This window comes from Ovis canadensis, chromosome X, assembly GCF_042477335.2.
Source record: "Ovis canadensis isolate MfBH-ARS-UI-01 breed Bighorn chromosome X, ARS-UI_OviCan_v2, whole genome shotgun sequence".
Lineage (NCBI taxonomy): Eukaryota > Metazoa > Chordata > Mammalia > Artiodactyla > Bovidae > Ovis > Ovis canadensis.
In genome coordinates this window covers 29,939,983-29,960,202 of record NC_091727.1, presented here as the reverse complement: position 1 = coordinate 29,960,202, position 20,220 = coordinate 29,939,983, and the positions used below count along the sequence as shown (strand labels likewise).

General features: G+C 39.7%; 1 protein-coding gene and 1 non-coding gene across 2 annotated transcripts in view; one reads left to right on the top strand and one right to left on the bottom strand.

The window, feature by feature from the left end:
• IL1RAPL1 (interleukin 1 receptor accessory protein like 1) overlaps positions 1-20,220 on the bottom strand; it is a 694,793-nt gene that overhangs the window by 122,559 nt on the left and 552,014 nt on the right. The window lies entirely within an intron of this gene.
• Positions 1,196-1,267, top strand: TRNAG-CCC (transfer RNA glycine (anticodon CCC)). The gene has a single exon. It is a non-coding gene; the product is annotated as a tRNA-Gly (tRNA).

Sequence of the window (20,220 nt, the reverse complement as noted above, 5' to 3'; positions counted from 1 at the left end):
CCTAGAGATGATCATACTAAGTGAAGCAAGTCAGACAGAGAAAGGCACATACCATTCGCTATCACTTACAGATGGAATCTAAAAATACAACACAAATGAACCTATCTACGAAACAGAAACAGAATCATAGACCTAGAGAACAGACTCATGTTTGCCAAATGTGAGGGGGCTTGGAAGAAGGATGGAGTGGGAATCTGGGATTAGTAGATGCAAACTGTTATATATAACAAATCACTTTGATGTGTGCCAGAAACTGACACAACAATGGAAATCAACTATACTTCAATAAAATAGATTTTTTAAAAGGTGGCAGATGAGTTTAAGGTGTTCCCCAGATGTTTGTACTGAATTCTCTAGTTTGTCTCCTAAAAGCAGAAGAGACAAAGTATCATGAATGCAAAGTAAGCTCTAACCTAAATCTTTCTAACAGTATTGGGACTTTGTTGTCTCAAGACAAGGGTGGTGGCCTGAATGAGGAAGGGACAAAAACCACCTGAAAGGTAAGAACTGGCAGTGTCAGCTGCCAGATTTTTCAGATCATAAAACCCTCAGGATTGGGAGGAACACAGTGTCTGAGCAACCTGAGTTTAAAAGAATGCCCCTTAACATTCCTTCCTCTTCTTTCTAATTACTTGTCTCAAGAAGCCTTCAGATCTGCAATTTAGTCTCTTCAATGGACTTATTCATTAACGGGGAGTGTGCCCTGTTCAAATGATTGATGCCAGTTATCTTACCAGATTCATCTCCCATTTCATTTGATGAATCAGCATTCTGGTTTATAAATCAGTTTCTGGCAACCTGGCTTGGCATTCATCACTGCTCTACAGCTTGGTCGCCCCTAAGTGAGTGGCTTCCTTTATGTTTTCATTGCTGTAAATCTGAGGAGTGTTTCCTGGGCTTGTGGGAAATTTTTCAAGAGCAGCCTCTGTGTGAATTTGAATTGAAGCAAACAGCTCACACTAAAATATCTGAAGAGCTTAACAATGTTTTAAGAATACCTTATAATTCTGATTATTGCCATCCATAATATTCATTAGGCAGTCCATACACATTTGTTGAATTAAACAGAACCTTGTGCTAGCAATAAGCAAAAGCCAAGAAAGGCTTCTTATTTTTATCATTATTTTAATTTTTTCTTTACCAGAGTTGTGGAGGTGAGGATGGGAAGAGGGAAAAGGAAACAGCTCATGGGACTTCCCTGGTGGTCCAGTGGCTAAGACTCTGTATTCCCAATGCAGGGGCCTGGGTTCAATCCCTGGTCAGGGAACTAGATTCCCACATGCCACAACTAAGAGTTCTCATGCTGCAACTAAGACCTGATACAGCCATATGAATAACTAAATATTTAAAAAAAAAAAAAAAAAGAAATGGCTCACAAGAAAATCAGTCAGAACAGAAAAGGACCCAAAGCTCCCACGAGTAGATGCATGTCAGAGTATAACCTGTGTGCAGATCAAGGCTTAACTGAGGAGAACTGTGCACAGACAATGGAGGTGAGCTTGGAGGGGTCCAGAAAACAGAGAAGGCGAGAAATTTGAGGGGCTGATTTTAAGAGGGAACTTCAGAGGGAGTCATAAATACCTAAAGAAGGATTCTTAAGACCATTTCAGTATGATGCACTGATTGAAACCCTCCTTAGTTGGATATTTGTGAAATTTAATATGGGGCAGAACACTAAAAAATAAGAAAAAAAAACCTCCATAGAATCTATTTTTTAGGAATCTGGAATTGAATCTAGCCTTTTGTTTTTACGGGTGGATCAATAGGCCTTTTACGGGCAGTACTATATTTTCTATATATTTACTATATTTTCCCTGGTAGTTCATATGGTAAAGAATCTGCCTGCAATGCAGGAGATGTGGGTTCGATCCTGGGGCTGGGAAAATCCCCTGGAGAAGGAAATGGCAACCCACTCCAGTATTCTTGCCTGGGAAATCTCACGAACAGAGGAGCCTGGAGGGCTACAGTCCATGGGGTTGCAAAGAGCCAGACACAACTAAGCGAGTAACACAACACAACACAACTACATAATCAAGTGATATTTAGGGCTACTTTCTCAGGGTTGACCAAAGGTACCTAGCAACAAGTTAGATAAAATGCTAAGCTAATTGTGTATTTTCATCATGACTGACTTATCCCAAGAACTTAGGTAGGAAGTGGCATGATATATGAGGCAGGAGCCCTGATAGTCTTGAAAACACAACCAGAGCTATAGAGAAATCTGGGTCAAGATGATTTTAAAGTTAGAAATACTGAGAAATGCCTATGTGAAAGATCATCTAGATTTTTTTTTTTAGGCACTTTCCCCAGTATCCCCAAAGAGACTAATAAAAACTACAAATTTGGTGGCATATTTTCTTACTGACTTAAAGCAAGGTAGCATAGTGATGTGGACAGATACTAGGACTCAGATGTCAAATTCCCAATTTCATCTCAGAGAGAAGAAAAAGAAGGAGTCCATTCTATTCTACATGTAAAGAACTGGGAGAATGCCCATGAAGGGCTACCCAGAAGGGCACAGTAGACTGAGTTTAGAAGGTGGGGAGTTCCACTTATTACGGGAATGATGAATAATCAAGTATTATTGAGTAATCTTAGACTTCATTGAATGAAAGAACATGGGCAATATTTGCACTGTCTGCAAAGCTGCTCAAGTCTGAAGGAGAGAAAGGTGCGCAGAACCAACTGAAAACTCTATAGGGATGAAGCTGTGCCCTAGCTGCTTGAAGCCACAGGATTCCAAATCAGCATGGCCTCTGTGAGCAGTGATGATGTAAATGTCCTCTGGAATTCAGTTCAGTTCAGTCGCTCAGTCATGTCAGACTCTTTGCAACCCCATGGACTGAAGCATGCCAGGCCTCCCTGTCCATCATCAACTTTCGGCGCTTACTCAAACTCATGTCCATTGAGTCGGTGATGCCATCCAACCATCTCATCCTCTGTCATCCCCTTCTCCTCATACCTTCAGTCTTTCCCAGCATCAGGGTCTTTTTCAAATGAGTCAGTTCTTCACAACAGGTGGCCAAAGTATTGGAGTTTCAGCTTCAGCATCAGTTCTTCCAATGAATATTCAGGGCAGATTTCCTTTAGGATGGACAGGTTGGATCTCCTTGCAGTCCAAGGTACTCTCAACAGTCTTCTCCAACACCACAGTTCAAAAGCATCAATTCTTCAGCACTCAGATTTCTTTATGGTCCAACTCTCACATCAGTACGTGACTACTGGTAAATCCATAGCTTTGAGAAGAAGGACCTTTGTTGCCAAAGTAATGTCTCTGCTTTTTAATATGCTGTCTAGGTTGGTCATAGCTTTTCTTTCAAGGGGCAAGTGTCTTTTAATTTCATGGCTGAAGTCACCATCTGCAGTGATTTTGGAGTCCCCCAAAATAAATTTTCCCACTGTTTCCATTGTTTCCCCATCTATTTGCCATGAAGTGATGGGACCAGATGCCATGATCTTAGTTTTCTGAATGTTGAGTTTTAAGCCAACTTTTTTTTTTTTTTTTGCTTCCAGAATATTTTTTTATTTTTATTTTTTATTTTTTTTCTCTTTTTTCTTTCTTTTTATTTTTACTTTATTTTATTTTACAATACTGTATAGGTTTTGCCATACATTGACATGAATCCAGCATGGGTGTATATGCGTTCCCAAACATGAACTCCCCTCCCACCTCCCTCCCCATAACATCTCTCTGGGTCATCACCATGTACCAGCCCCAAGCATGCTGTATCCTGCGTCAGACATAGACTGGCGATTCAATTCTTACATGATAGTATACATGTTACAATGCCATTCTCCCAAATCATCCCACCCTCTCCCTCTCCCTCTGAGTCCAAAAGTCCATTATACACATCTGTGTCTTTTTTGCTGTCTTGCATACAAGGTCGTCATTGCCATCTTTCTAAATTCCATATATATCTGTTAGTATACTGTATTGGTGTTTTTCTTTCTGGCTTACTTCACTCTGTATAATCGGCTCCAGTTTCATCCATCTCATCAGAACTGATTCAAATGTATTCTTTTTAATGGCTGAGTAATACTCCATTGTGTATATGTACCACAGCTTTCTTATCCATTCATCTGCTGATGGACATCTAGGTTGTTTCCATGTCCTGGTTATTATAAACAGTGCTGCGATGAACATTGGGGTACATGTGTCTCTTTCAGTTCTGGTTTCCTCGGTGTGTATGCCCAGCAGTGGGATTGCTGGGTCATAAGGTAGTTCTATTTGCAATTTTTAAAGGAATCTCCACACTGTTCTCCAAAGTGGCTGTACTAGTTTGCATTCCCACCAACAGTGTAGGAGGGTTCCCTTTTCTCCACACCCTCTCCAGCATTTATTGCTTGCAGATTTTTGGATTGCAGCCATTCTGACTGGTGTGAAGTGGTACCTCATTGTGGTTTTGATTTGCATTTCTCTAATAATGAGTGATGTTGAGCATCTTTTCATGTGTTTGTTAGCCATCTGTATGCCTTATATTTGACAAAGCAGGCAAGAATATATAATGGAGTAAAGACAATCTCTTTAACAAGTGGTGCTGGGAAAACTGGTCAACCACTTGTAAAAGAATGAAACTGGAACACTTTCTAACACCGCACACAAAAATAAACTCAAAATGGATTAAAGATCTAAATGTAAGACCAGAAACTATAAAACTCCTAGAGGAGAATATAGGCAAAACACTCTCCGACATAAATCACAGCAGGATCCTCTATGATCCACCTCCCAGAATACCGGAAATAAAAGCAAAAATAAACAAATGGGATCTAATTAAAATTAAAAGCTTCTGCACAACAAAGGAAAATATAAGCAAGGTGAAAAGACAGCCTTCTGAATAGGAGAAAATAATAGCAAATGAAGCAACTGACAAACAACTAATCTCAAAAATATACAGGCAACTTATGCAGCTCAAGTCCAGAAAAATAAACGACCCAATCAAAAAATGGGCCAAAGAACTAAATAGACATTTCTCCAAAGAAGACATATGGATGGCTAACAAACACATGAAAAGATGCTTAAGCCAACTTTTTCACTCTCCTCTTTCACTTTCATCAAGAAGCTCTTTAGTTCTTCACTTTCTGCCATAAGGGTGGTGTTATCTGCATATCTGAGGTTATTGATATTTCTCTTGGCAATCTTGATTCCAGCTTGTGCTTCATCCAGCCCAGCATTTTGCATGATGTACTCTGCATAAAAGTTAAATAAGCAGGGTAACAATATACAGCTTTGACATACTACTTTCCTAATTTGGAACCAGTCTGTTGTTCCATGTCCAGTTCTAACCATTGCTTCTTGACCTGCATACAGATTTCTCAGGAGGCATGTCAGGTGATCTGGTATTCTCATCTCTTTAAGAATTTTCCACAGTTTGTTGTGATCTTCACAGTCAAAGGCTTTGGTGTAATCAATAAAGCAGAAGTGGATGCTTTTCTGGAGCTCTCTTGCTTTTTCAATGATCCAATAGATGTTGGCAATTTGATCTTGGGTTCCTCTGCCTTTTCTAAATCCAGCTTGAACATCTGAAATTTCATGGTTCACGTACTGTTGAAGCCTGGCTTAGAGAATTTTGAACATTACTTTGATTGCATGTGAGGTGAGTGCCATTGTGTGCCAGGCTGAACATTCTTTGGCATTGCCTTTCTTTGGGATTGGAATGAAAACTGACCTTTTCCAGTCCTGTGGGCACTGCTGAGTTTTCCAAATTTGCTGGCATACTGAGTGCAGCATTTTCACAGCATCATCTTCCAGGATTTGAAATAGCTCAGCTGGAATTCCATCATCTCCACTAGCTTTGTTCATAGAGATACTTTGTAAGGCCCACTTGACTTCACATTCCAGGATGTCTGCCTCTAGCTGAGTGATCACACCATCGTGATTATCTTGGTCATGAAGATCTTTTTCGTACAGTTCTTCTGTGTATTCTTGCCACTTCTTCTTAATATCTTTTGCTTCTGTTAGGTCCATACCATTTCTGTCCTTTATTGTGCCCAAATCTGCATGCAATGTTCCCTTGGTATCTCTAGTTTTCTTGGAGAGATCTCTAGTCTTTCCCATTCTATTATATTCTTCAATTTTTTTTGCATTGATCACTGAAGAGGGGTTTCTTATCTCTCCTTGCTATTCTTTGGAATTCTGCATTTAAATGGGTATATCTTTCCTTTTCTCCTTTGCCTTTAGTGTCTCTTCTTTTCTCAGCTATTTGTAAGGCCTCCTCAGACAACCTTTGCATTTCTTTTTCTTGGGGATGGTCTTGATCACTGCCTCCTGTACAATGTAATGAAAATCTGTCCATAGTTCTTCAGGCATTCTGTTTATCAGATCTAATCCCCTGACTCTGTTTGTCACTTCTACTGTATAATTATAAGGGATTTGATTTAGGTCATACCTAAATGGTCTAGTGGTTTTCCCTACTTTCTTCAACTTAAGTCTGAATTTGGCAATAAGGAGTTCATGATCTGAGCCACAGTCAGCTCCTGGTCTTGTTTCTGATGACTGTATAGAGCTTCTCCATCTTGGGCTGCAAAGAATATAATCAATCTCATTTTGGTATCAACCATCTGGTGATATCCATGTGTATAGTGACTTTTAAGATGGTGGAGTAGAAGGACATGTGCTCATCTTCTTCTATGAGAACTCCAAACCTACAACTCACTGCTGAACAACCTTCGACTGGAGAATGTTGGATCCCACCAAAAAAAGATACCCCATGTCCAAGGGCAAAGGAGAAGCCCCAGCAAGATGGTAGGAGGGGCAAAATCGTGTTTAGAATCAAATACCTTACCTGCCAGAGATGCTCAGGGGGCTCAAACAAATCTTGTGTGCACCAGGACCCAGAGACCCCACAGAAACTGGGCTAGAACTGCATTTGAGTGTCTCCTGCAAAGGTACGGGTCAGCAGTGGCCTGCCACGGAGGCCAGTGCTCTGGGTGCAGCAGACCTGGGTATGGCATAAGCTCTCTTGGAGAAGATCGCCATTAACCCCACCATAGAGCCACCAGAACTTACACAGGACTGGGGAAACAGAGTCTTGGAGGGCACAAACAGAACCTTGTGCACACCAGGACCCAGGAGAAGGGAGCAGTGACCCCACAAGAGACTGACCCAGACTTGCCCGTGAGTGTCCAGGAGTCTCCTGTGGAGGCATGGGTTGACAGTTGTCTGCTGCAGGGTTGGGGGCACTGAGTGCAGCAGTGCATGCATGGGACTTTTTGAAGGTGGTTGCCATTATCTTCATTACCTCCACCATAGTTTGGCCTCAGGTCAAACAACAGGGAGGGAACAGAGAAAACTGGATTAAAGAGCATGGCCCTACCCATCAGAACAAGACCCAGTTTCCTCCTCAGTCAGTCTCTCCTATCTGGAAGCTTCCATAAGCCTCTTATCCTTATCCATCAGAGGGCAGACAGAGTAAAAACCACAATCACAGAAAACTAACCAAACTGATCACATGGACCACAGCCTTGTCTAACTCAATGAAACTATGGGCCCTCTGGAAGGTTACTATATTCTTGTCCTGCCCTCCACAGTTGCCACCCACCCCAGACCACCTTGTGAATTCCAGCAAGGGAGAGGATGATCCACACCAGCTCACTTGTGGTGATCTTGTAGTGGTTTGCCAAAAATGTGTGGCCAATGGCTTATGGAAAAACCCAAACAAACTTTTCTTGGCCAACCCAATACCTTGAGTCTTTCCATAAAGTAATCATATCTTCTTGTTCCTTGGAGAGGCCTTGGCCGGGTCCTGATTAAACCCAATGAGATTTGGCACAGAGTTGGCACATGTGCAAGGCCCGAGAACTGATGGGCCAAATTTTGAAATACATGGTCATGCCTAACCTGGAAGCATCTCCAAAGGCCCTTGAGAAAAATCCAAAGGAAGAGTTCCACAAGGCCAGGAACAGGAGATACTCTTGAATGTACAAATAAATCCATGCCCTTGAGCAAAGGCTTAAGTAGGTAGATGGTGTGTAGAATGGAAGAATTTTACTCACCTGAATTTTTCCCATTTTGAAAAGTATGAGGATTCTCATTGCAAGAAGAGTTGAGAAGAGAAATAATATTCCCAATGGACTATCCTCAGCCAGGGGGGCTGAGAATAGGTATACCAATGCCAAAGAGGAAGGTGTTTGGGAGGGGGGGGGGTGGGAAGGAAACGAAACAGTTTCACTATTGTTGAGAAAGAGAGAAAACTAGAGGAATTGGGGTGAAGTTTTCTAGATAATATGCTGAGTAAACACTCCCCGCTCCAATTCTGTCATGTTGAGGAAATTCATTTTAACAATCTGCAGATTTCCCCAATGGCTTTCCTTTGGACTAAGAATAAAATGCAAACACCTTGTCCTGGCTAGCAAGGTCTCATCTGATCTGGCCTCTGGCTGTCTCTCCATCCTGATCCAATACTCTTGGCTCACTTCACTTCTGTCCAGTCCAGTAAGCCTCAGGTTCCTCCATCTTGCTAAGCTCCTTCAGGTCTCAGGAGTCTTAGGCCCTTTTGTTTCTTTGCCTGGAATGCTTGTCTCTAAGACCTTTGGATTGCTCAGTAGTTCTCAGTTGTCAGGTCTCAACTCTCAGGTCACACATCTCAGAAAGATCTCTTATTTCTCTATACTGAAGTATCCCCTTCTCCTGACACTTCCTATTCAATATATGGCATTCTTCTCTTCAGAGTACTTATCAATACCCGAGGAAAAAATGGTTCATTATATAGAGTACAGAGTTCTGTCTACTCCATGAAATACAAACTATTCAGGGAACTGTTTTTTCTTGGTCATCAGGCATTCCAGCACCTAGACAAGTTCCTGCCTTATACTACATCTCAGAAAATACAGATTGTATAACTGGGACTAGTCTTCAAGTTTCTGGTATCAGAGACAGGCCTCGAGGCAGGCTAGCAATATTCAGGTACATTTTAGAAGTTTAATATAAATCGAAACATGAGTGAGAATTTCATAATATAGCAACAAAGACTAAGTTGTACTTCCTCTTAAAAATAAAAGATTTTCTAGCACCTTACTATAGTTTTTCTTGCAGTTATCCTCATGAGGATGACAAAAGCAGGTTTTGATGTTCTTATTTAAGGACAGGTAAACTGGAGGTACATGATAAGTCAGTGGTATAGTCCAGACCAGAGCACAACTTTCTTGAGATTGGTCCAGTCTCTGTTTGTTCCAACTTCTATCAAACTTTATTGCTTCCATGAAAAACATGGCTAAAGTATCCCAAACAAAAATAATATTAAATACAAACAAAAGCATAAATACAAACAAAAGTTGCTTTTGCCTTTTATATAAAGTCTGTATCACCAATGTCCTATGTGCCACTATTTGAAATCCCTGAGGTGAGAGGGTCTACACACATGTCAAAAGGGCTATTCCTTTGGGGATAAATTAATAAAATAGACTCTTGCTCTTTTAGAGAAAAAAAAAAAAAGCTTCAACTCACAGATGTGTTGACTTGATTTTAGTTTTCCACATAGCATCTAGCAAGCTTTAGCCACAGAAGATTAGGAAGCAACCAGAAGTAAATATTAGTTCCAATGAAAAGGTATGACCAAGAATAATTAAACTGGAGATAACCCAAAGTGGAGGAAAATACTCTACACAGATCATATAGAGTATGAGGCTGAGTCAACAATTTTCATTTACATGCATGATAATAGATGTTCATTCTCCTACAACCTAACTGGTACATTCTTCTGCAACAGTCTTGGTTACTGTTCAGTTCAGTTCATTTGCTCAGTCATGTCAGACTCTTTGTGACCCCGTGAACTACAGTACACCAGGCTTCCCTATTCATCACCAACTCCCGGAGCTTGCTCAAACTCATGTCCATCAAGTCGGTGATGCCATCCAACCATCTCATCTTCTATTGTCCCCTCTCCTCTTGCCTTCAGTCTTGCCCACCATTAAGGTCTTTTCCAATGAGTCAGTTCTTTGCATCAGGTGGCCAAAGTATTGGAGTTTCAGTTTCAGCATCAGTCCTTTCAATGAATATTCAGGACTGATTTCCTTTAGGATGGACTGGTTTGACCTCCTTGCAGTTCAAGGGTCTCTCAAGAGTCTTCTCCAACACCATAGTTCAAAAGCATCGATTCTTTGGCACTCAGCTTTCTTTATAGTCCAACTCTCACATCCATACACGACTACTGGAAAAACCATAGCTTTGACTAGATGGACCTTTGTTAGCAAAGTAACATCTCTGTTTTTTTAATATGCTGTCTAGGTTGGCCATAGCTTTTCTTCTTTTTCATAGCTTTTCTTTTCTTTACTGTTAGTTGCCATCATTTGAAAATTTATGATAAGTTTCACATTTTTCAGTGAAATATACTTCTGCTCACTCATAAAGGGTTGAATTCTATTGAAGAATTGTGTCTACTGGGTAGGGACATGCATCTACTTTTCTTTATATCAGATTATTTTAAATAAAATATGTAATGGTTGAACAGAATGGATCATATTTATGAAATAAAACTTCAAAATATATAAATTTGGCAATAATTTTTCTAAAACATTTTATTTGCATATTAAACTGTAAACAATGAAAAAACATGGGAGAAGTAACTAAAAATGGCTTCAGATCATAAGGTTTTCACTTTTGTGCATAAGATAAAAAACTTAACTATGTCAAACCAAAGATAGCACAGATTGAGATAGAAAATTGAAACTGAAAAGACTGATTTATATTCTTCTTCAAGGTATCTAACTTTCCTCAGTGACAGAATTTACATCTCTGGCTAACCCCTTCACATTCAAAAGGACACATAAGTAGTATATGTAGTCTAGATACACCATCTATATGAATAAGTTGTACTTAGATCACTTTTAGGTATCTAGATATATGGTTTTGATAACATTGGTGATGTTTTAAAATGAAACCTTTTCCATATTTTATACAGCCGAAAATGACAATGTGGGTTTTTTTTCCTGTCCCTCCGCCCCCCACCCCCCACCCCCACAGCTCACTTTAAGGAACCAGAATTATAGTGAGGTTAAGTGACCTGCATGAGGTCACTCATCCTGATAATAATAAAGGCAGAACTAGAACCTTGGGTTTGCAGTGCTAACCCTGGCACTCAGTATAACTGCATCACTGTATGGTAACGATCTCTCTGAGGATAATTTAGTGGGCTATATGGATAGATTCCTTCAAAGGCTACCTACTGCAGTATTCTGGTCTGGAGAATTCCATGGACTATATAGTCCGTGGGGTCACAAAGAGTCGGACATGACTGAGCGACTTTCACTGGATTGTAATAGCCCTTATTAAAGCAAAGTTTTTTGTAGGCATAGAACTGTCATCATTCCTCTGCTCAAGTTCACATTTCTAGATTATCCTTATCTACTCAAAGTGTTACAGAGATTTCCACACTGGAATCAAATGAACTTAGCAGGTGCTCCCTTAGAAAAGGGTGTGAAATGTTCTAAGTAACAGCTAAGATTCTAAAATCAAGACTCGGTCTTCTTTTGATGTTTAATTTCACACAACTGAAATTTTCTTTTGTCACACAGAACATTTTAATATGAGATAGAAAGCAAAATGAAAGAGCATTGGGAAATGAGCAGAGATACAATCTTACATGCATCTTTTGTTCTTTTTCCTGCCCGCAGAACTCACTGTATATATATATATATATATACATATATATATATACACATATATATATGTATATACATATATATGTATATATATATATGTGTGTGTATATATATGTATACAATGTATATATACGCATATGGAGACAGAAGTTGGAGGATGGTTGATTTTAGTTTCATTGATGGACATACAATGCAAATATTTACATTGTACACAGTAGAGGGAGGGACAAGTGTTACAGAAGTAAAGCATCTCTTAGCAAACTCACATTGATAATGCTTCTTTGCATTACTTATTTCCTGGAGATGACCCTACCAAATTACACAGTTTTAAAGCCATTAGAACATTATCTTTCATTTTCTAAGACTTGACCTTTATTTCTTAACCTAGAGATGTCGTTAGAGATATAACTTCCTATCTCATTATAATTTTCTTAGCAACTATGATAACATATTGCAAATTTTAATAAGTCATTCATTAATTTTGAGTCTACTTCTTCAGCCACCTCTTGATAACGTTTTCTGGTTTCTTGAGTTAGCATTAGTGGAGACCAGCAGGGGAGGGTGAAACGGTTTCATTCATTTTGTTACCAGTTTGCCACTTTGATGAGCAAGTAAAGCTTTTAGATTTTGTGCGGAATTCTCACTGTACAGTCTGTGACCTCTGGTCTCACTGATAGGCAGGGTTATCTTGTGTGAATATCAAAGTGTATCAGCGGTACTACTGTATACAGAATAGTGCTGCTTAAGAAGCTGAACAGATTTTTCTATAAGCAGTCACAAAAGGAAAGGCACACTTTTGTGTTGGAGGTGGAGGAACCAATCAATCTTAGTTCAGGCCAAAGCCAATATTACTTAGAAATTTGATAGTTAAGTTATTGGAATTTGCTGGAGCCTATCAGAATATAATCTGATTTTGCGATTAGTGAATTATGTCACAATTACTTCCTCTGGCTATTAAAAACTATCATGTACAAGAAAAAAGGTAAAGTATTAAATCTAGAATTCTACCTATTACTAGGTCACAACTATACTTAGTCTGCCAGGCTCCTCTGTCCATGGGATTCTCCAGGCAAGAATACTGGAGTGGGTTGCCATTCCCTTCTCTAGGAGATCTTCCCAACTCAGGGAATGAACCTGGGTCTCCTGCACTGCAGGCAGATTCTTTACCGTCTGTGCCACCAGGGAAGCCCATATTAAAGTACAGAACAGAGTAAAATCCTAAATCCTTACTATAGCTCACAAGGTACTCCCTGCCAGATCTGGTCTCTAGAGGAGTTTGGAAGTCATCTTCAAACATTTTCTCCCCCCTTCCTTTCTGGGTTCCACTCATGCTGTCCCCCTTAGTGGTTATTTGGATAGTACAAAGTTGCTCCCACATCTGTGTACTCTGTCTATATTGCTTTTCCTTCAAATATCTGTATGACTTGTTTTCTCATTCCAAACAGGTCTAAGTTCAAGAGCTGACAGTCTTAGTTTTCTAAGGCTACTGTAAGAAATGATCACAAACTGGGTGGCTTAGAACTACAGAAATGTATTCTCTCACAATTCTGGAGGGCAGAAGTCCAGAATCAAGGTGTCGGCAGGGTTAGTTTCTTTTGGAGGCTGAGTGGGAGAATCCCTTCCCTGCCTCTCGCCTAGCTTCTGGCAGTGCCAGGAATCCTTGGTGATGCATGGCTTATAGACGGGTCACTCCAGTCTCTGCCCCTGTCTTTAAATGACCCTCATCACTGTGTCATCTCCTGTTCTGTCTCTTTTAAGCACACCCATCACTGGATTTGAGGCCCACTCTGAAACCAGAATGATCTCAAGATTCTTAATTATATCTGCTAAGAAACGATTTCCATATAAGGTCACACTCACAAATACCAGGGTTTGGACTTGGATATATCTTTCGGGGAGTTTCCCTGGTGGCTCAGATGGTGAAGACTCTACCTGCAGTGCAGGAGATTCAGGTCTGATCCCAGGGTCAGGAAGATGCCCTGGAGAACGGCATGGCAGGCTACAGTCCATGGGGTCACAAAGAGTTGGGCACAACTGAGTGACTAACACACTATATCTTTGGGGGGGGGGAAGTGTTCAACTTATTAGATTGCACCTTCAGAGAGGTCATCACTGACCACATTCAATGGTAAGTGAGCAGTAGTTATAACACATATACTATCACACTCTCCCATCTAACTCTGAATTACTTTTCTTCATAGTACCAAATATTCAGAATATTTCAAATATCAATTTATCTATTTCTCCTTCTAGAATGTAATCTCCATGAGAATACATTTTATTTGGCTACTTGCTGTTTCCTCAGCATCTAGAATATTACAAGGCAAGTATGAGGTACTCAGTCAATACTTACTAAATGGCTCAAATTTAGTTGAATACCATTAATTGGCTTTGAAAAATTTATAGTGCTTGGCTTCCCAGGTGGCTCAGATGGTAAAGCATCTGCCTGCAATGCAGGAGACCCAAGTTCAAACCCTGGATTGGGAAGATCCCCTGGAGAAGGAAATGACAACCCACTCCAGTACCCTTGCCTGGAAAATCCCATGGACAGAGGAGCCTGGTAGGCTACAGTCCATGGGGTCACAAAGAATCAGACATGACTGAGTGACTTCACTTTCACTATCACTTTTATAGTGTTTATGATTATACAAAATAGATATATGGGTGGATGAAAAAAATAGAGATATGGGGGTTGCTATGGACAGAATAAGGACTTCCCCAAAATGTCCACATTTTTTTTTTCTTTTGGGCCACATCACGCAGCATGTGGGACTATAGTTCCCCAGCCAGGGATCAAAACTGCATCCCCTGTATTAGATGAACAGAGTCTTAACCACTGGACCTCCAGAGAAGTCCCCAAATGTCCACATCTTAATTTCCAGAACCTGGGACTATGACACCTTACATGGCAAAATGGAATTTGCTAATGTGACTAAATTAGGGATCTTGAGATGAGGAGATAAACTTGGTTTCTCTAGGTGGGCCCATTGTTGATGATAAGGATCTTTCTTAGAGTATCAGAGTCAGAAAAAGATGTGACAATGGAAACAAAGGTGAGAGTGAGAGAAATTTGGAGGTGCTATGCTGCTGGCTTTGAAGATGGAGAATGGGGTCACAAGTCAAGGAATGCAGGTAGCTTCTAGAAGCTGAGAGAAAGGCAGGGTAACAGATTTTTCCTTCAAGCTTCCAGAAAGGAACATAGCCATGCCCATACCTTGGTTGTAGCCCTGTAAAGCCCATTTTGGACTTCTGACTCCCCAGCTGTAAAATAATATATTTGGGTTGCTGCCAGGCTCCTCTGGCCATGGGATTCTCCAGGTAAGAATACTAGAGTGGGTTGCCATGCCCTCCTCGGGGGGATCTTCCTGACCCAGGGATCAGACCTGTGTCTCTTATGTCTCCTGCATTGGCAGGCAGGTTCTTTACCACTAGCGCCACCTGGGAAGCCCTTAAGCTACTAAGTTTGTGGTAATTTGTTAAACCAGCAATAGGACACACACACATTTCTTTCAGAGTCCTAATTTACTTTCCATAAAGAAGAGAACAAAAAAGATAAGAAACCTTTATTTTTATGCCTTTTTTAAGTTTTGGGATTCCTTCAAAATTTTCTAAGTTTAACAAAATGAAAGATAAACAATATATATTTTCTAATATATTTCTGAACTAAATCAGAGATACTATTTGTACAGTGTTTTATAAGATATATATTTCTATACCACTAAGGCCCATGCATGTTTTTAATGGTAACATACCCAAGCAGCTAAATCTCTAAAATTGAGGCCTAGTTCTTTGAGTACATTATACCAATTGCATTAATAAGGCTAACATATTCCATCTTGCCTGTCAGGCAAAGCATGGAACTCATAAATCAGTATGAGTCATAATATTTATTGAAATAGAGGTTGTCCTCAAGCCCTCAGTAGAGAATTATCTGCATTTCACAGAAGCTGCATTCAGCAGTGAGCAGCTAATACATAGCAATCTGTAGTGAAATATTTATGAGCTTAACAGTTTTCATTTCTCTCTTAGTGAAATAGAGGGATGGTTCAGCTTTTGATTGTACAAGTAAGGATCTGATAGACACTGAAGCATGTCTTCATCTGGCTGGGAAAAAGACAGAGCACAATTCCACAGTTTATAGTTAATGCAGTAAGTACTAGTGATAAAAATAACATTTCGTGTCGATCACTTTTATAAATGTACTCTGTTCTGAAGTGTCATCTCTGATAGTACATACTCCTCACCCAGGACAACATTACGCTCTCCACTGTACTGTGAGAGAGATCTTTGAATTATAAAAGTTCAAATGTGTGATGGTCAGAAACCCTACACACCATGAGAAGAAACAAAACACTGAACCAAGACAAATAGCTAGATATTCCAAACTAGAAATACATCTCTATATGAATGACGCAGACAAAGGAGGAAAATGTTTTGAATGAACACAATCACTGCTTTATTCCTCTCTATAAGATGATGTCTGTTTAGGGACACTGGGATCACCTCAGGGCCTGAGGAGTGTGGATTTTACATTCTGAGCAGCTCCTATTGTATTTAGGCTTTCACATCTTGCTGAAGGAAATATTCTGAATCATTTTTCATACCTCTGAGTCCTTTCTTGATGTTTCCTCAGCCTGAAATCAATTCTCCACCAACTCTGTCTGGATAGGTCCTGTTCACCTGTGCAGAAAAGAGTTAACCTACCAGGACTGAGCTTGCTTTCCTTTAGAAAGGCTGGATTTCAAGGTCAGCTCTCCACCCGCCTGTGGGAATGTAGATTTTGGGAGAGTTCCCATCATTCCCTGATAAGTATGGCTCACTGTGCCTAAATGGTTTGTGCAAACAATATGCTTCCTGCTGAGCATCTGAGCATGCTTTCCTTCTGGGAGTCTGGCATTTTGATATGCCAGGCAGAGGGTGCTTATGTGACCAACCCTCGATACAATCCCTGGACGGTGTGTCTCTAATGAGCTTCTCTGACAGACAACATTTCACCTGTGTGGTCACAATTCCTGGCTGGAAGAATTATGTGCATCCTGCGTGACTTGCCTGGGAGAGGACTCTTGGAATATCGTGCCCAGTTTCCTCTGGGATTCACCCCACGCTCCCTTTCACTTTGCTGTTCATGTACTGTATCCTCTTGCCATAATAAATCACAGCCATGGAAACAACTATATGCAAAGTCTTGTGAATCTGTCTAGTGAACCATAGAAACTAGGGATGGCCTTGGGGACCCTTGACGCACTTCCCTGTATTCTCAGTTCCAATGTCACATTCTCCCATTTCTCCTACCCTGAAAGACTCACACCCTCGACTGTTTTGAGTAATCCAATTTATACTGCTTGCATGGATTTTAAAGTACATATTACAGTTGCTGTGTATATGTCCATCTCCTGTAAGGACACGAGTCATGCTTTACTCATCTCTGTATCACTATGTTCTAGCACAGAGACTATAAACTAAATAATTGCTCAATAAATACTAGTTCAGTGGCGTGGTTATCAGAGGTGCAACTTGTAAGAAAAGGGTCAAATCCAATCACAGGAATAAAACCAAAAGCACAAATTTTGGCATCCTTATTTTCTTAGGTTTTTTTTTTTTTTTTTGGATAACTAAAGACATTTTTGCATAAGCCAACTATTTAGCATATAAACAGACATTTTATTATAAAGCAAAACATGACAATATAATAAAGCACATATACTGTCCATACAAATAGATCTAAATTTTGAATTTTATTTTCAGAATGGCATTTGTCATGATTTGTAACTAGCAAATAAAAGTAATTGCCATTTTATTTCCTATATGCTTGATCTTCTCTGATTAGATATACACACTTTGTAAAGTACTGCAATCCTACATTTTCCCTTAAATTGATTGCTTTTAAATCACTGTACGTTTGGGGAAAGACTGTTTTGACATAGAGATGGTGACTGAAGTCATCAATAATCAAATTAATATAGGAAACACCTCAGAAAATCTTGTTGTGTTCATGTAGTATTTTAAAATAGAATCTCAGCAAATTCATGAATAGTTCTATTTTAAAAGTTCACTTCTTAATAAATGCTGACAAATCAGTAATTACCCTATTAATGTTTCTGTTAAGCCCCTTGAACAGATTCCACAACTGGTCATTTTTCACAGATTTTTCATTCCTTGGTGTTAATCAGGTTGTAATAAAAATACAGGTAGTTACTACCTGGAATCCTGTATCTGGTTAGAAGTGATTCACTCAACTACAAAAATAAAATTAAAATCTTTTCATCTCAGAAAGCTCTGAGATGAGAGAGCCAATCAGTTTGGTTTCTAGCACTGACTCAGTGAAACAGATTAATCAAAAATTTATATATATATATATATATATATATATATATACCATGGAAAAAGGAAGAGAGTTCCAGAAAAACATCTATTTCTGCTTCATTGACTATGTGAAAGCCTTTGACTGTGTGGATCACAATAAGCTGTGGAAAATTCTGAAAGAGATGGGAATACCAGACCACCTGACCTGCCTCTTGAGAAATCTGTATGCAGGTCAGGAAGCAACAGTTAGAACTGTACATGGAACAACAGACTGGTCCCAAATAGGAAAAGGAGTATGTCAAGGCTGTATATTGGCACCTTACTTATTTAACTTCTATGCAGAGTACATCATGAGAAACGCTGGGCTGGAAGAAGCACAAGCTGGAATCAAGATTGTTGGGAGAAATATCAAGAACCTCAGATATGCAGATGACACCACCCTTATGGCAGAGAGTGAAGAGGAACTAAAAAGCCTCTTGATGAAAGTGAAAGAGGAGAGTGAAAAAGTTGGCTTCAAGCTCAACATTCAGAAAACAAAGATCATGGCATCTGGTCCCATCACTTCATGGGAAATAGATGGGGAAACAGTGGGAAACAATGTCAGACTTTATTTTGGGGGGCTCCAAAATCACTGCAGATGGTGATTACAGCCATGAAATTAAAAGATGCTTACTCCTTGGAAGGAAAGTTATGATCAACCTAGATAGCATATTGAAAAGCAGAGATATCACTTTGCCAAGAAAGGTCCATCTAGTCAAGGCTATAGTTTTACCAGTGGTCATGTATGGATGTGGGAGTTGGATTGTGATGAAAGTTGAGAGCTGAAGAATTGATGCTTTTGAACTGTGGTGTTGGAGAAGACTCTTGAGAGTCCCCTGGACTGCAAAGAGATCCAACCAGTCCATCCTAAAGGAGATCAGTCCTGGGTGTTCACTGGAAGGACTGATGCTGAAGCTGAAGCTGAAGCTCCAGTACTTTGGCCACCTCATGTGAAGAGTTGACAGATTGGAAAAGACCCTGATGCTGGCAGGGATTGGGGGCAGGAGGAGAAGGGGACAGCAGAGGATGAGATGGCTGGATGGCATCACTGACTCGATGGACATGAGTTTGAGTGAACTGTGGGAGCTGGTGATGGACAGGGAGACCTGGCGTGCGGCGATTCATGGGGTTGCAAAGAGTCAGACATGACTGAGTGACTGAACTGAACTGAACTGAATATATATATATATATATATATATATATATATATATATATGTGTGTGTGTGTGTGTGTGTGTGTGTGTGTGTGTGTTACATTATTATTTGGCTAATAGAAAAATATATTTAGACATGCACAATATTATATTTTAAAAAGTAGTTCTTTGGTTTTTCCCCTATAAACATAAGATCCCAAAGAAGTCTTCAAATTCTTTCACTCTCCTATGGTCAAAACAGTCAATAGCAAAGCACTATCAAGTATATAAACACAGCTCTTTGCCTTAGCTCATGCTGACCAAATGCTCTTTTACTTTTTGTTTAAAAAGTCAGCAAAGATCAGAGAGGTTCCATCAATCCTAAAAGATCCAAGAGATACAGATAAAATGGCTTTGCACACTGAAATAAACCTGATATGCTCTGCACTACGTCAATGACCTAGAAAATAATAGATGTATGAAAAGTGTATTTTTGTCAAATAAACAACTTGTGTATTTCACAGAGTAAATATGACAAGTACAGTGAACTATTTTGATTTTTTTTAATGACTTTCATTTATATGATCTTCAGGTCAAGGTACTTCAGTTCTGAATCAGTTCAAGGTACTGATCAGTTCTGAATTATGCAGACTATATTTGAATGCTGCAGTGATGCCAATAGAGTGATCTATTATCCACAGATCAATGGGAAAAAGGATGGGTGCACTTGAAAATTAAAGAAGCTCATCTACTCTATTGTGTTGGTGGCCTAGTTCCAAATTAAAGATGTGAACATCCGTGCATTAATATCAGAGCCAGGTTTTAAAGACAATCAGGCCAAAGTTGAGCTCAATTTAAGGGCTGTTTTGATTATTCGCTTACAGCATCAAGCTAACTTTAAAGTGCCTTAACAGCCTCAATGGCCATGGTCAACACTTTGAAAACTTTGAACCTTTATGGTCTGCCTCTTCTACCCCAAGACTCCCAGTGCAAGGCATGGATTGTGTTGGCCTAATTTTGACTCATTGGTAGGTTGCAAAAAAAAAAAAAAAAAAAAAAAAAAAAAGAGAGAGAGAGAGAAGCTAAATAAATGGCTCAAAAATGTTCAGTTTTAATGAAAATACAGTTTGTATCGATATATGCAGTCACA